The sequence below is a fragment of the Pristiophorus japonicus genome, chromosome 11 (assembly GCF_044704955.1).
Source record: "Pristiophorus japonicus isolate sPriJap1 chromosome 11, sPriJap1.hap1, whole genome shotgun sequence".
Taxonomy (NCBI): Eukaryota; Metazoa; Chordata; class Chondrichthyes; family Pristiophoridae; genus Pristiophorus; species Pristiophorus japonicus.
In genome coordinates, this window is record NC_091987.1 from 84,733,540 (window position 1) to 84,748,603 (window position 15,064).

Genomic DNA, 15,064 nt, shown 5'->3' on the forward strand with positions numbered 1-15,064 from the left:
GCCATCAGCCGGTCCAGGCAGCGGGCGGTCGAGGGGGTCGTTCAACCTGACTGCCTGCCTCTCTTCCGCTCTTACATCCGGTCCAGGGTGTCCTTGGAGATGGAGCACGCGGTGTCCACCGGTACGCTCGCGGCCTTCCGCGAGAGGTGGGCACCGGAGGGACTGGAGTGCATCATCACGCCCCAAAAGTTTAATTTGTTTTAATTGCTGGTGCTTTTAGTGTCCCCCTTCCCTTTTATAGGGGGCACTGGGGAAAAAATTTGATTTTAGTGCCCAAAAAAAAAACAAAAAAAGAAAAACACAAAAAAAAACCAAAAAAAGAAAAAAAAAGGGCCTTGTAAATGTCTGGTGTGTCATCCAGGTCGGATGGCACCGATTAATGTTTTATGTTTTACAGGTAAACTCCAAAAGAGTTTCATGCACAAGGACCCCCAGGTCCTTCTGCACCTCAGCATGTTGTAATTTCTCCCCATTCAAATAATATTCCCTTTTACTGTTTTTTTTCCCAAGGTGGATGACCTCACACTTTCCGACATTGTATTCCATCTGCCAAACCTTCGCCCATTCGCTTAACCTGTCCAAATCTCTTTGCAGCCTCTCTGTGTCCTCTACACAACCCGCTTTCCCACTAATCTTTGTGTCATCTGCAAATTTTGTTACACTACACTCTGTCCCCTCTTCCAGGTCATCTATGTATATTGTAAACAGTTGTGGTCCCAGCACCGATCCCTGTGGCACACCACTAACCACCGATTTCCAACCCGAAAAGGACCCATTTATCCCGACTCTCTGCTTTCTGTTCGCCAGCCAATTCTCTATCCATTCTAATACATTTCCTCTGACTCCGCGTACCTCTATCTTCTGCAGTAACCTTTTGTGTGGCATCTTATCGAATGCCTTTTGGAAATCTAAATACACCACATGGTTAGGATCTGGAATGCACGGCCTGAAAGGGTAGTGGAGGAAGACTCAATAACAGCTTTCAAAAGAGAGTTGGATAAGTTTCTGAAAGAAAACATTTGCAGGGCCGGGGTGGGGAAAGGGCGGGGGGGGGGGGGGGCAGTGGGACGAGCTGGGAGCCAGCAGGGTCTCGACGGGCCAAATGGCCTTCCGTGCTGTAACCATTCTCTGATTGTGTGAGGAGAACCACTCTGTTCCCTGACTCAATCTAAAGCTTCCTGATTGTGAGCACCTCTGTTAAACCTGCCCTGCACCTTCACTGCTCCAAGGAGAACCACCCCAGATGTTGCAGCCATCATTTTATTGAACGGCAGCAGGCTCGAGGGACCAAATGCCGACTCATCTCCTATTTCTGATGTTCTCATGTGTTCATGTCACTGGTCCCCATCCTGCACCTGATGGCCTCCCTGCAGTAAGATGGCCGCCGCGCATGCTCCCTGCCCTGCAGCGGGACAATGGCAAGCATTGTGACGTCAGGAAGCGTCGCTCCCTGCTCCCTGCGGCGGCCTGGCCAGTGCTGCCCAAAGATGGCGGCCGAACTCCCCGCAACCCCCGACAGTAACCCAGGCCCGTCCCTGCCGTAAGGTGCCCCGCAGCCGCCACCCGCCGACTTGGCGGCGAAATCTCGCTGCCCGCGCGTGTCCATGAGTATGTGAGTACGCAGGGAGGCCGGGCGCGCTGCTCGGGCCACTCCTCCATCCTCCACGGCGGCGGCGAAACATCGTCCGTCAGTCCGCGGCCAATAGGCTGGCCCACGCCTGCGCACAACTCCGCCCCGCCTCACCCGGGCCCCCGAGCTCAAAGGCCGCGAGCGGAGCCCGCCAACAAACCGCCCGCGCGCAGCACTCAGCCCACAGCCAATGGCGAGGCGGCGCGCGCCAATCAGCGGCGTGGGGGGGGCGGAGCCGCGGCACCAATCAATCAATCGGCGAACAATCCAGAGCGCGCGGTGCTGAAGGGAAAGTGTCTCTGGCGACACAAACAGAAGATGCCGGAAGTGTCCGCGGCTCAGGCAGCATCTGTGGGCAGCGTCAGAGGGGGCGGGGCGGGGCGGGGCCGCGGCCCTCCGTCACAACTGGAGAGTGCTGGGAAAGAACCGATCCTGAAGGAGCATTGAAAGGGGGAGGGGGAGAAAGTGCAACAGGGAAGGTCTGTGATAGGGGGGGAAGGCAGGAGAAATTAAAGAGACAAAAGGGAGGATGGGCCGAATTCAGATAGTACTGGCAGGAGTTAGAACAACATTAGTCAGGACAGGGTGTGAATGGTGGGATAATGATCAGTGGCCATTAGAGACAAGGAAAAAAAACAGGCTCGGTGGGTGGAGACCATGAGAAATAGGAACAGGAGTGGGCCACCCGGACCCCGAGCCTGCTTCCCATTCAATAAGATCATGGCTGGTCTGATCATAGACTCAGCTCCACTTTCCTGCTTACTCCCCAGAACCCTTTACTCACTTATCGCTCAAAAATCTGTCTAGCTCCGCCTTAAATATATTCAATGACCCAGCCTCCACAGCTCTCTGGGGCAGAAAATTCACAGATTTACAACCCTCTGAGAGAAGAAATTCCTCCACATCTCAGTTTTAAATGGGCGGCCACTTTTTCTGAGACTATGTCCACTAGATACAGAGAAAAGCTTGCTACACACGATCCCATCAAAAACTGCCAGGGCACATACAGCACGGGGTAGACAGGAAGGTTTAAGCTGGGCATTCCAGAACTTGGGGCCTGGGCAACAGAAGGCACAGCCAACAAAGCCACCAGTGGTTGAACAATTATAATCAGGGATGCTCAGGAAGACAGATATGTTTTGGGCCGGGGTTGGGGGAGCAGATGTGGGGCTGGAGGAGTTTACAGAGCTAGGGAGGGGCGAGGCCATGGAGGGATTTGAAAATAAGTATTAGAATTTTGAAATCAAGGCGTTGCTTAACAGAAGCCAGTGTAGGTCAGCGAGCAGAGGGGTGATGGGTGAGCAGGACTTGGTGCGAGTTAGAACATAGGCAGCCTAGTTTTGGATCAACTCTAGCTTATGTAGGGTCGAATGTGGGAGGAGTGCGTTGGAATAATCAAGACCAGAAGTAACAAAGGCATGGATGATGGCTTCAGCAATGGATGAGCTGAGGCAAGAGCAGAGACGGGTGATGTTACAGAGGTGGAAATAGGCAGTCTTAGTTATGCTGTGGATATGTGGTCAAAAACTTATTTCAGGGTTAAGTATGACACCATGGTTGCGAACAGTCTGGTTCAGCCTCAGACAGAAGTTGGGGAGGGGGATGGAATCAGTGGCTAGGGAACGGAGTTTGTGGCAATGACAATTACAAATATCAGGATATTTCACAGGCTATCACGCGCAAAATGTGTGGATGAGTTTATTAAATTCAATCGGTTCTAAAACCGTGTTAACTGATACAGAAAGTAACGGATTTCAAATCTTATGCAAGACAGTTCAATAAAGGGGTGGTTCAAAGGATTTCAGCTGAGTTTAAAGTGAGATACTGCAGTTAAGTCTACTACAACCACAACTCATGTAGTCAAACATAGAAACACAGAAAATAGGTGCAGGAGTAGGCCATTCGGCCTTTCGAGCCTACACCACCATTCAATAAGATCATGGCTGATCATTCACCTCAGTACCCATTTCCTGCTTTGTCTCCATACCCCTTGATCCCTTTAGCCATAAGGGCCATATCTAACTCCCTCTTGAATATATCCAATGAGCTGGTATCAACAACTTTCTGCGGTAGGGAATTCATCAGGTTAAGTGAAGAAGTTTCTCCTCATCTCAGTCCTAAATGGCTTACCCCTTATCCTTAGATAAGGTCCCCTGGTTCCGGACTTCCCTAATATCGGGAACATTCTTCCTGCATCTAACCTGTTCAGTCCCATCAGAATTTTATATGTTTCTATGAGATCCTCTCTCATCCTTCTAAACTCCAGTGAATAAAGGCCCAGTTGATCCAGTCTCTCCTCATGTGTCAGTCCTGCCATCCCGGGAATCAGTCTGGTGAACCTTCGCTGCACTCCCTCAATAGCAAGAACGTCCTTCCTCAGATTAGGAGACCAAAACTGAACACAATATTCTGGGTGAGCCCTCACTAAGGCCCTGTACAACTGCAGTAAGACCTCTATTGAGAAATATGCTCAAATCCACTATTTATGAACGCCCACATACCATTTGCCTTCTTCACCACCAGCTGTACCCGCATGCCAACTTTCAATGACTGATGTACCATGACACCCAAGTCTCGTTGCACCTCCCTTTTCCTAATCTGCCACCATTTAGATAATATTCTGCCTTCATGTTTTTGCTACCAAAGTGGATAACCTCACATTTATCCACATTATACTGCATCTGCCATGAGTTTGCCCACTCACCTAACCTGTCCAAATCACCCTGCAGCCTTTTAGCGTCCTCCTCACAGCTCACACCACCACCCAGCTTAGTGTCATCTGCAAACTTGGAGATATTACACTCAATTCCTTCATCTAAATCATTAATGTATCTTGTAAATAGCTGGCGTCCCAGCATTGAGTCCTGCGGCACCCCACTTGTCACTGCCTGCCATTCTGAAAAGGACTCCTTTATCCCGACTGTCTCCTTCCAGTCTGCCAACTAGTTCTTTATCCACGTCAGTACATTAACCCCAATACCATATGCTTTAATTTTGCACACAAATCTCTTGTGTGGGACCTTGTCAAAAGCCTTTTGAAAGTCCAAATACATCACATCCACTGGTTCTCTCTTGTCCATTTTACCAGTTACATCCTCAAAAAATTCTAGAAGATTTGTCAAGCATGATTTCCTTTTCATAAATCCATGCCAACTTGAACCGATCTGTCACTGCTTTCCAAATGCGCTGTTATTTCATCTTGAATAATTGATTCCAACATTTACCCCGCTACTGATGTCAGGCTAACTGGTCTATAATTACCCGTTTTCTCTCTCCCTGTTTTTTAAAAAAGTGGTGTTACATTAGCTACCTTCCAGTCCATAGGAACTGATCCAGAGTTGATAGACTGTTGGAAAATGATCACTAATGTATCCACTATTTCTTGGGCCACTTCCTTAAGTACTCTGGGATGCAGACTATCAGGCCATGAGGATTTATCGGCCTTCAATCCCATCAATTTCCCTCACACAATTTCCCACCTAATAAGGATTTCCTTCAGTTCCTCCTTCTCACTAGCCCCTCAGTCCGCTAGTATTTCCAGAAGGTTATTGGTGTCTTCCTTCGTGAAGACAGAACCAAAGTATTTGTTCAACCGGTTCGCCATTTCTTTGTTCCTCATTATAAATTCACCTAAATCTGACTGCAAGGGACCTTCACTAATCTTTTTCTCTTCACATATCTATAGAAGCTTTTACAGACGGTTTTTATGTTCCCAGCAAGCTTCCTCTCAAACTCTATTTTCCGCCTCCTAATGAAACCCTTTCTCCTCCTCTGCTGAATTATGAAATTCTCCCAGTCCTCAGCTTTGCTACTTTTTCTGGGCAGTTTATATGCCTCTTCCTTGGATTGAACACTATCCTTAATTTCCTTTGATAGCCACGGTTGAGCCACCTTCCCCGTTTTATTTTGACTCCAGACAGGGATGTACAATTGTTGAAGTTCATCAATGTGATCTTTAAATGTTTGCCATTGCCAAGCAACCATCAACCCTTTAAGGATCATTCGCCAGTCTATTCTAGCCAATTCATGTCTCAAACCATCGAAGTTACCTTTCCTTAAGTTCAGGACCCGAGTCTCTGAATTAACTGTGTCACTCTCCATCTTCATAAAAAATTCTACCATATTATGGTCACTCTTTCCCAAGGGGCTTCGCACAACAAGATTGCTAACTAGTCCTTTCTCATTACACATCACCCAGTCTAGGATGGCCAGCCCTCCAGTTGGTTCCTCGACATATTGGTCCAGAAAATTATCCCTAATACACTCCAGGAAATCCTCCTCCACCGCATTGCTACCAGTTTGGTTAGCCCAATCAATATGTAGATTAAAGTCAATCATGATAACTGCAGTAATTTTATTGCACGCATCCCTAATTTCTTGTTTGATGCAGTCCCCAACCTCACTACTACTGTTTGGTGGTCTGTACATAACTCTCACTAGCGTTTTCTGCCCTTTGGTATTCCGTAGCTCCACCCATACTGATTCCACAACATCCAAGCTAATATCCTTCCTTACTATTGCGTTAATTTCCTCTTTAACCAGCAACGCCATCCCACCTCCTTTCCCATTCTGTCTATCCTTCCTGAATGTTGAATACCCCTGGATGTTGAGTTCCCAGCCTTGGTCACCCTGGAGCCATGTCTCCGTGATGCCAATTACATCATATCCGTTAACAGCTATCTGTGCAGTTAATTCGTCCACCTTATTATGAATATTCCTCGCATTGAGGCACAGAGCCTTCGGGCTTGATTTTTTAACACACTTGGCCCCTTTAGAATTTTGCTGTAATGTGGCCCTTTATGCTTTTTGTCTTGCGTTTCTCTGCCCTCCACTTTTACTTTTCTTTTCTTCTTTCTATATTTTGCTTCTGCCTGCATTCTGCTTCCCTCTGTCTCCCTGCATAGGTTCCCATCCCCCTGCCATACTAGTCTAACCCCTCCCCAACAGCACTAGGAAACACTCTCCCTAGGACCGATCCTTCCCAGGTGCACACCAATTGTACTGGTCTCACCTCCCCCAGAACTGGTTCCAGTATCCCAGGAATTTGAATCCCTCTCTTCTGCACCACTCCACAAGCCACGTATTCTTCTGAGCTATCCTGCACTTCCTACTCTGACTAGAATGTGGCACTGGTAGCAATCCTGAGATTACTGCCTTTGAGGTCCTACTTTTTAATTTAGCTCCTAGCTCCCTAAATTCGTCTTGTAGGACCTCAAACAGAACAAGTTTGGGGTTTGATATGATAGAAGGCAAACGAGGTGAGAAGTGATATAAGTTAGATTAAGAAAAAGCACTAAAATGGATAATCAATTGGTCTCCTGTGATCACGGAGCAATCAAATATTCGAAACACTGTGTTTGAAACACAGATAATGTATTCAACATTTATACAGGGTATTAATTTCCAGCTCAGGTATAGGGGTTATTAAGATCATCAGAAACGAACAAGAGCTGCTAGAATGAGCATGGTTCAGTACCCAATGCAACCACAGTAAATCCTGTTCTATTCACAAGTGCAGCCTTTCTCCTCAGCCCATTTAATACTGAGATGAGGAGGAATTTCTCTTCTTGGAGGGTTGCAAATCTGTGGAATTCTCTGCCCCAGAGAGCAGTGGAGGCTGGTTCATTGAATTTATTTAAGGCGGAGATAGACAGATTTTTGAGCGATAAGGGAGTAAAGGGTTATGTGGAGCTGACTCTATGATCAGACCAGCCATTATCTTGTTGAATGGGGAACAGGCTCGGGGGGGCCGGGTGGCCCACTCCTGCTCCTATTTCTCATGGTCTTATGTACCCAGAATGCCCCGCGGGGGAGGAATGTGTCGAACCCAGACTACAGGAGCTCAGTGCGCAGGAGCGAGTTCTGGCTGTGCTTGGAGCATGCGCGGTGCGTGTAATGGCGGAGGAGACACGTTGTGGGCAGGCTGTCGAGAAGTGTCCTTTTCATCGGTACAGAGCGGAGTAATGGACCAGCGGGGAGCCGGGGAGGCTTCATAAACAACCGGTGCCCGCCGCAAGCCCGGAATAATAACCGGACTATCGGCAGTTGCAGCTTCGGGGCTTTCTCCCGGTCACAGGCCTAGTCTAACGGCGGACATTTTGGTATAGGAGGTCAGGTTCAGTGATCTGCCATCGATATTCAGTCAGTAGCACAGCGCATGCGCGGCCATCTTGGTGCAGGAACAAAGTGAATGATGTCAGTGGCACTGAACCCAGCCAGAGTCAGCACCTTCAGGGGAAGGGGAACCAGTGAGTGTAGCACTGAACCCAGCCAGAGTCAGCACCTTCAGGGGAGGGAGGGGAAACAGTGATTGTAGAAATGAACCCAGCCAGAGTCAGCAGCTTCAGGGGAGGAGAGGGAGGGGAACCAGTGAGTGTCGAACTGAACGCAGCCAGAATCGGTGGTGAAAACTGGGAGTGGAGGGGCAACTGTCTGGAACATAAGAAATAGGAGCAGGTGTCGACCATTTGGCCCCTCGAGCCTGCTCCCCATTCAATAAGATCATGGCTGATCTGACCATGGACTCGACTCCACTTCCCTGTCCGCTCCCCATAACCCTTTACTCCCTTATCGCTCAAAAATGTGTCTATCTTCACCTTAAATATATTCAATGACCCAGCTTCCACAGCTCTCAGGGGCAGAGAATTCTATGGATTTCCAACCCCGAGAGAGAAGAAATTCCTCCTCATCTCAGTTTTAAATGGGCGGCCCCTTATTCTGAGACTATGTCCCCTAGTTTTAGTTTCCCTGATGTGTGGAAATATCCTCTCTACATCCACCTTGTTGAGCCCCCTCATAATCTTATAAGTTTCAATAAGATCACCCCTCATTCATCTGAACGCCAATGTGTATAGGCCCAACCTACTCAACCTATCCTCATAAGTCAACCCCCTCATCTCCGGAATCAACCTAGTGACCTTCTCTGAACCGCCTCCAATGCAAGTATATCCTTCCTTAAATACAGAGACCAAAACTGTACGCAGTACTTCAGGTGTGACCTCACCAATACCCTGTACAGTTGTAGCAGGAATTCTCTGCTTTTATACTCTATCCTCTTTGCAATAAAGGCCAACATTCCATTTGCCTTCCTGATTACTTGCTGTACCTGCACACTAACTTTTTGTGTTTCATGAAAAAGGACCCCCAGGTCCCTCTCTACTGCAGCACTTTGCAATTTTTCTCCATTTAAATTATAATTTGCTTTTCTATTATTTCTGCCAAAGTGAATAACCTCACATTTTCCCACATTATACTCCATCTGCCAGTTTTTGCCCACTCACTTAGCCTGTCTATCCCTTTGCAGATTTTTTGTATCCTCCTCATAATTTCCTTTCCCACCAATCTTTGTGTAGTCAGCAAACTTGGCTACATTACACTCGGTCCCTTCATCCAAGTCATTAGTATAGATTGTAAATGGTTGGTACCCAGCACTAATCCGTGCGGCATACCACTAGTCACTTTTTGCCAACCGGAAAATGACCCATTTATCCAGACACTGTTATCTGTTAGTTAGCCAATCTTCTATCCATGCGAATATATTACCCCCAACCCTGTGAGCTTTTATCTTGTGCAGTAACCTCTCAGGTGGCCCCTTATTGAATGCCTTCTACATATCCAAATACACCACATTCACTGGTTCCCCCTTATCCACCCTGCTCGTTACATCCTCAAAGAACTCCAGCAAATTTGTCAAACATGATCTCCCTTTCATAAAACCATGCTGACTCTGCTTGATTGAATTATGCTTTTCCAAATGTCCCGCTACTGCTTCCTTGATAATGGACTCCAGCATTTTCCCAACCACAGATGTTAGGCTAAATTGTCCATAGTTTCCTGCTTTTTCTCTGCCTCCTTTTTTAAATAGGGCCATTATATTTGCAGTTTTCCAATCTGCTGGGACTGCCCCAGAATCCAGGGAACTTTCATAGATTACAACCAATGCATCCACTATCTCTGCAGCCACTTCTCTTAAGACCCTAGGATGTAAGGCATCAGGTCCAGGGGCCTTTAGTCCCATTATCTTACCGAGTACCACCTCCTTTGTGATTGTGGTAAGTTCCTTCTCCCGCTGTAGCCCCTTGACTATCCACTGTTGGGATATTTTTAGTGTCCTCAACCATAAGGACAGATACAAAATATATGTTCAGATTTTCTCCCATCTGCATGTTCCCCATCACTGATTCCCCGGTTTTATCCTCTAAGGGACCAACATTTACTTTAGCCATTCTTTTTTATATACCTGTAGAAACTCTTGCTATTTGTTTTTATATTTCGTGTTAGTTTACTTCCATAATCTATCTTCCCTTTCTTAATAATTTTTTTAGTCATTCTTCGCTAGCTTTTAAAAGCTTCCCAATCTTCTCTCCTCCCAGTAGTTATGGCCACTTTGTATGCCATTGTTTTTAATTGGATACCATCCTTTATTTCTTTAGTTAGCCACGGATGGCTGTCTTTTCTTTTACACCCTTTCCTTCTCACTGGAATATATTTTTCTTGCGAGTTGTGAAATAGTTCCTTAAATGTACGCCACTGTTCGTAGAAACATAGAAAATAGGTGCAGGAGTAGGCCATTCGGCCCTTCGAGCCTGCACCACCATTCAATAAGATCATGGCTGATCATTCACCTCAGTACCCCTTTCCTGCTTTCTGTCCATACCCCTTGATCCCTTTAGCCATAAGGGCCATATCTAACTCCCCCTTAAATATATCCAATGAACTGGCATCAACAACTCTCTGCAGTAGGGAATTCCACAAGTTAACAACTCTCTGAGTGAAGAAGTTTCTCCTCATCTCAGTCCTAAATGGCTTACCCCTTATCCTTAGATAATGTCCCCTGGTTCTGACTTCCCCAACATCGGGAACATTCTTCCTGCATCTAACCTGTCCAGTCCCATCAGAATTTTATATGTTTCTATGAGATTCCCTTTCATCTTTCTAAACTCCAGTGAATAAAGGCCCAGTTGATCCAGTCTCTCCTCATATGTCAGTCCAGCCATCCCTGGAATCAGTCTGGTGAACCTTCGCTGCACTCCCTCAATAGCAAGAATGTCCTTCCTCAGATTAGGAGACCAAAACTGAACACAATATTCCAGGTGTGGCCTCACCAAGGCCCTGTACAACTGCAGTAAGACCTCCCTGCTCCTATACTCAAGTCCCCTAGCTATGAAGGCCAACATACCATTTGCCTTCTTCACCACCTGCTGAACCTGCATGCCAACTTTCAATGACTGATGTACCTAGACACCCAGGTCTCGCTGCACCTCCCCTTTTCCTAATCTGCCGCCATTCAAATAATATTCTGCCTTCGTGTGTTTGCCATCAAAGTGGATAACCTCACATTTATCCACATTATACTGCATCTGCCACGCGTTAGCCCACTCATCTAACCTATCCAAATCACCCTGCAGCGTTTTAGCGTCCTCACAGCTCACACTGCCACCCAGCTTAGTGTTATCTGCAAACTTGGAGATATTACACTCAATTTCCTCATCCAAATCATTGATGTATATTGTAAATAGCTGGGGTCCAGGCACTGAGCCTTGTGGTACCCCACTAGTCACTGCCTGCCATTCTGAAAAGGACCCGTTTATCCCGACACTCTGCTTCCTGTCTGCCAACCAGTTCTCTATCCACGTCAGTACATTACCCCCAATACCATGTGCTTTAATTTTGCGCACCAATCTCTTGTGTGGGACCTTGTCAAAAGCTTTTTGAAAGTCCAAATACACCACATCCACTGATTCTTCCTTGTCCACTCTACCAGTTACACCCTCAAAAAATTCTAGATTTGTCAAGCAGGATTTCCCTTTCATAAATCCATGCTGACTTGGGCCGATCCCGTCACTGCTTTCCAAATGTGCTGCTATTTCATCTTTAATAATTGATTCCAACATTTTACCCACTACTGATGTCAGGCTAACTGGTCTATAATTACCCATTTTCGCTCTCCCTCCTTTTTAAAAAAAAAAGGTGATACATTAGCTACCCTCGAGTCCACAGGAAATGATTCAGAGTCGATAGACTGTTGGAAAATGATCACCAATGCATCCACTATTTCTCTGGCCACTGTCTTAAGTACTCTGGGATGCAGACTATCAGGCCCCGGGGATTTATCGGACTTCAATCCCATTAATTTCCCAACACAATTTCCCGCCTAATAAGGATTTCCTTCAGTTCCTCCTTCTCACTAGACCCTCGGTCCACTAGTATTTCCGGAAGGTTATTTGTGTCTTCCTTCGTGAAGACAACAAAAGTATTTGTTCAACTGGTCCGCCATTTCTTTGTTCCCCATTATAAATTCACCTGAATCTGACTGCAAGAGACGTACGTTTGTCTTCACTAATCTTTTTCTCTTCACATATCTATAAAAGCTTTTGCAGACGGTTTTTATGTTCCCAGCAAGCTTCCTCTCAAACTCTATTTTCCGCCTCCTAATTAAACCCTTTGTCCTCCTCCGCTGAATTATAAAATTCTCCCAGTCCTCAGATTTGCTGCTTTTTCTGGCCAGTTTATATGCTTCTTCCTTGGTTTAACACTATCTGTAATTTCCCTTGATAACCATGGTTGAGCCACCTTCCCTGTTTTATTTTTACTCCAGACAGCAATGTACAATTGTTGAAGTTGATCCATGTGATCTTTAAATGTTTGCCATTGCCAATCCACCGTCAACCCTTTAAGTATCATTCGCCAGTCTATTCTCGCCAATTCACGTCTCATACCATTGAAGTTACCTTTCCTTAAGTTCAGGACCCTAGTCCCTGAATTAACTGTGTCACTCTCCATCTTAATAAAGAATTCTATTATGGTCACTCTTCCCGAAGGGGCCTCGCACAACAAGATTGCTAATTAATCCTTTCTCATTACACATCACCCAGTCTAGGATGGCCAGCCCTCTAATTGGTTCCTCGACATATTGGTCTCGAAAACCATCCGTAAAAGACTCCAGGAAATCCTCCTCCACCGCAGTGCTACCAGTTTGGTTAGCCCAATCAATATGTAGATTAAAATCGCCCATGATAACTGCTGTACCTTTGTTGCACGCATCCCTAATTTCTTGTTTGATGCTGTCCCCAACCTCACTACTACTGTTTGGTGGTCTGTACATAACTCCCACTAACGTTTTGTGCCCTTTGGTATTCCGTAGCTCCACCCATACTGATTCCACATCATCCAAGCTAATGTCCTTCCTTACTATTGCGTTAATTTCCTCTTTAACCAGCAACGTCACCCCACCTCCTTTTCCATTCTGTCTATCCTTCCTGAATGTTGAATACCCCTGGATGTTGAGTTCTCAGCCTTGGTCACCCTGGAGCCATGTCTCCGTGATACCAATTACATCATATCCGCTAACTGCTATCTGCGCAGTTAATTCATCCACCTTATTCCGAATACTCCTCGCATTGAGGCACAGAGCCTTCAGGCTTGTGTTTTTAACACACTTTGCCCCTTTAGAATTTTGCTGTAATTTGGCCCTACACTTTAACCGTCCTACACTTTAATCTATTTTCCCAGTCCACTTTTGCCCAATCTGCCCTCATACCTTTGTAGTCTCCATCATTTAAGCTTAGAACGCTGGTTTGAGATCCAAATTTCTCGCCTTCCATCTGAATTTGAAATTCAACCATGCTATGATCACTCATTCCAAGAGGGTCCTTTATTCGGAGATTGTTTATTAATCCTATCTCATTACACAGGACAAGGTCTAAGATAACCAGCACTTCAGAGGAGGAGAGAGAGATGAAACCAGTTATTGTAGAATTAAACCCAGCCAGAGTCAGCACAATCAGGGGAGGGAGAGGGAGGAGAACAAGTGAGTGTAGAACTGAACTTGGCCAGAGTCAGCACCATCAGGGGAGGAGAGAGAAAGGAACCAGTGAGTGTAGAACTGAACCCAGCCAGAGTCAGCACCTTCAGGGGAGGAGAGGGAGGCGAACCAGTGAGTGTAGAACTGAACTTGGCCAAATCCAGCTCATTCAGGACAGGATAGGGAGGAGAACCAGTGAGTGGAGAACTGAATCCAGCCACAGTCAGCACCTTTAGTGGAGCAGAGGATGGGAAAAGTGTGATTGAAGAACTGAACCTAGCCAGTGTCTGCACCATCAAGGAAGCAGAGGCTGGAGAAACAGTGAGCGTAGAACTGAACCCAGCCAGAGTCAGCATAAGAACATAAGAAAAAATAGCAGGAGTAGGCCATACGGCCCCTCGAGTCTGCTCCACCATTTAATACGATCATGGTTGAGCCGATCATGGACTCAGGTCCACTTCTCTGCCTGCTCCCCCTAACCCCTTATTCCCTTATCGGTTAAGAAATTGTCTATCTCTGTCTTAAATTTATTCAATGAGCCAGCTTCCACAGCTCTCTTAGGCAGCAAATTGCACAGATTTACAACCATTTGAGTGAAGACATTCCTCCTCATCTCAGTTTTAAATGGGCGGCCCCTTATTCTAAGATTATGCCCTCTAGTTCTAGTCTCCCCTATCAGTGGAAACATCCTCTCTGCATCCACCTTGTCAAGCTCCCTCATAATCTTACATGTTTCGATAAGATCTCCTCTCATTCTTCTGAATTCGAATGAGTAGAGGCCCAACCTTCTGAACCTTTCCTCATAAGTCAATCCACTCATCTCCGGAATCAACCTAGTGAACCTTCTCTGAACTGCCTCCAAAGCAAGGATATCCTTTCTTAGAAACCAAAACTGTATGCAGTATTCTAGGTGTGGCCTCACCAATACCCCGTATAACTGTAGCAAGACATCCCTGCTTTTATACAACATCCCCTTTGCAATAAAGGCCAAGATTCCATTGGCCTTCCTGTTCACTTGCTGTACCTGCATACTTACCTTTTGTGTTTCATGCAGCAGGACTCCCCAGGTCCCGCTGTACTGCAAATTTTTCTCCATTTAATAATAATATGCTCTTCGAATTTTTTTCTGCCAAACTGCATAACCTCACACTTTCCAACATTATACTCCATCTGCCAAATTTTTGCCCATTCACTGAGCCTGTCTATGTCGTTTTGCAGGTTTTTTGTGTCCTCCTCGCACATTGCATTTCCTCCCATCTGGGCTACATTACATTCGGTCCCTTCATCCAATTCATTAATCTAGATTGTAAATAGTTGGGGTTCCAACACTGATTCCTGCAGCACCCCACTAGTTACTGATTGCCAACCCGAGAATTTATCTCGACTCTCTCTTTTCTGTTAGTTAACCAATCCTCTATCCATGCGAATATATTACCCCCAATCCCATGAAATTTTATCTTGTGCGGTAACCTTTTATGTGGCACCTTGTCAAATACCTTCTGGAAGTCCAAATACACCACATCCACTGGTTCCCCTTCATTCACCCTGTTCCTCAAAGCCAGAGTCAGCACTTTTGGGGGAAGAGAGGGAGGGAAACCAGTGAATGTGGATCTGGGCCCAGCCAGAGTCAG

The 15,064-nt window shown here is 46.2% G+C and overlaps 1 protein-coding gene and 1 pseudogene across 1 annotated transcript in view; one reads left to right on the top strand and one right to left on the bottom strand.

Moving 5' to 3' along the window:
* The window catches only part of LOC139276125 (NXPE family member 3-like), a 742,865-nt gene that overhangs the window by 21,068 nt on the left and 706,733 nt on the right, over nt 1-15,064 (bottom strand). The gene's annotated exons all lie outside the window — the stretch shown is intronic.
* The window catches only part of LOC139276132 (zinc finger protein 229-like), a 28,335-nt pseudogene continuing 20,871 nt past the window's right edge, over nt 7,601-15,064 (top strand).